Genomic DNA, 2,730 nt, shown 5'->3' with positions numbered 1-2,730 from the left:
CACTCTTCGCAGCTGTTCCTCAAAATGGGTAAACAATCATATGGAGGTCAACGATCGACCAAATGACGGTGGAGGTGGCAGGTGCAAACACGACCAAGGCTTTTTATGGCTGATAAATTTACGATCACAGAGGTTATTTACCGGAATAGGTTCATTTTTTATTTAAAAATGAGCTTAAACTCTGGGGGAAACATTGCTCACTGCTTTTATTTATTTTTTAACGAGCATGAAGAGCGCGTCAAAACTGCTCGGATCTTGCGTTTATTTTTTAACGAGCATGAACTTTATGCTAAAACTGCTCGAATCTTCACATTTCTATTTTTTAACGAGCATAAATTCCGCGGTAAAACTGCTCGATATACCAGTCATAAGATAAGAAATGTCCCCTGTGAGATCTCTATTTTTTAAGGAGTTTCATCTTCACTAAGCTTTACTCCATATCCTTTCTTTATGCAAGTTCGGAAATGGCTAACCCAAAAAATAGATAAATAACCGCTCTTAGTTTGCACTCCAAAAGGTTTGCATGCCCCCAGGTATAAAATACAATTTCAAGGCTGCCCCTACTTATCCGTCAAAACATTTGTTTTAAAGGGTGAGGCTTACCTCTTTCTGGTTACCCAAAGATTGTTTCGTTAACTTCTTCAAACAAAAACATTTCTTCGGCACTGTCTACCGAAATAGACAAGGGTGAATGACCTTTGTCAAACACGTAACCTTGACAAAAGAATCCTATTCCAGAACAACCCCTCTTCCATCCACGGACGGGGTATGAACTAGTCATATTCTCTCGCGGAAATTTTATCTTATACCCAAAGTTTCCTCTTCCCTAAGCAGACCAGGATGCATGCCCCCTGGGTTCTAGTCCCATCTTTCCGAATCACTCGCACTCATCGGGAAGGGGGACTGGGGGTGGAGACATTTCTTGATTGAATAGACCATTCAGCGTTGGTATGTGACTATTTGCGATGCGTGATCCCGGAAATGAAAGTTGGTCTACGAGCTTGACCATTCTTCCTTCGTGTGGAAAACACATTACTCTAAAGAGTGAGGAGACTATTGCTCCCATGCAATATATATAGTCTCGTCCAAGGAGTAGGTTATAATCCAAGGGTCCTTGAACGACCATCACGTTCATTTGAACGGTCTTCCCTTTCAATGTAACAGGCACATTGGGGAGGATCCCTAATGGTCGATTGGTTCCTTTATCGAAACCCAAGAGATTTCTTATCTCAGGCAAAAGCGTCGGGGAACCTAGTGCTTTCCAAGCAACAGAGGAAAGGATACTCACAGATGCCCCTTCATCAATGATAGTGCCAACCATTACCATTCTGTAAATTTGGACTATGATTCTGAATGGCATCCTGGCTGGCAACCGGGGTCTGCCTAGTTGATTCCAATCAAAGGATACAACCAGGTTGCTTGGTGGTGGGACCGAATACACGGCTGGATATGACCCTGACGATGTTCCTTCCTGCGATAAAGGAATGGGCGCATTTCCCTGACGCTCGTCAGAGTCTGTGTTGATGAAAAGAATCTGGATGGTGTCATCCTTATTCTCTTCAGTGAGGGTGTCATTTGAAGATGAATCTTCAGTGACGGTGTCATTTGAAGATGAAACTTCTGAAGGAAGAACCGGGTCAACTGCGGTTTCGACCTTTGGACTTTCATCCGGTCTGGATTCAGTAGGTTCATTTTCAATGACTGACGCTTCAGCTGACCACTTGAGCGGGCCAGCTGTATTCTCAACCAACGAAGGACTTGGCACGAGTTTTTTGTATCCAGGAGGAAGTCTTAACGGTGAAACCGGACGATCTTCCAAAACTCTCTTCGCTTCGTCTAAGAAGGTACAACGGTGGATGGCGTGATCGCCTTCACACAGTCTGCAGGGGGATCTTGCTCCCCCTCTTTTTCTTGAACCTTCACTTTCGCTGGTTGACGGTAAGCATTCAACATGGCTATCAGAGGTTGATGCTCCCGAATTGTGCAAACGAGGGGACCAGTCCCTTAGTATCCAGGGAATACAGGGACAATCTCTATGGAAGTGGTCTCCTCTACATATGACACATGGCGATTTAGGCCCGGTCTGTGCTGTGTGTGGATTTTTGTTAGATGTCTTTTGCTTGCCCCCAGTCGCCTTAGGCTCCTTCTTCTTCTTCTCTCTCTTCTTCTTCTCCTTCTTCTCCATGGGAGCTTGGCTTTTGCCGGCTCTACCTTGCGAAGATGAAGGATTGGAGGAAGAGTTATAGGAAGTAGAAGGCTGGTGGGCAGCTCTAGACTGATCTAACTGTTGACTCGACTGTTCAGGAACCATGGTGTTCTGAACTACATTGGTTGAGAATAGCCAAATTGGCAGGCCAATTGTCAGTCTTGGAAGCGACAATGTGGCCATGTGGGGCGCACCAACTTCTCCCCAAGAGGAGAAAGGACTAGGATTTCCATCATGGGGAATTCCTTGGTTGGGGAATTCCATGTTCTCAACCTACAGATCAACGCAGGAATAGGAGGTGATTATGTTCCGTTTAAAATAAATTTTATAACGACGCTTTAGACACAACTTGCTTTTTAACTTTTTAAGAGTCGAGAAAAAGCTAAAGATGACTCTAGTCTCCTTCGATGTTTTAACGAGCCCGAAGTGACAAATGCTCGGATGGACTTTTTTAGTTATAGAGTTTGAAAAAGGCCAAAAGAAACTACTCTGGAGTTCTAGGCAGAGGGTGTGCCAAACTTTTC

The sequence above is a fragment of the Pinus tabuliformis genome, chromosome 5_2 (genome assembly GCF_031772625.1).
Source record: "Pinus tabuliformis cultivar Carrire ecotype Pingquan chromosome 5_2, CPIR1, whole genome shotgun sequence".
Lineage (NCBI taxonomy): Eukaryota > Viridiplantae > Streptophyta > Pinopsida > Pinales > Pinaceae > Pinus > Pinus tabuliformis.
This window is presented reverse-complemented; position numbering follows the sequence as displayed.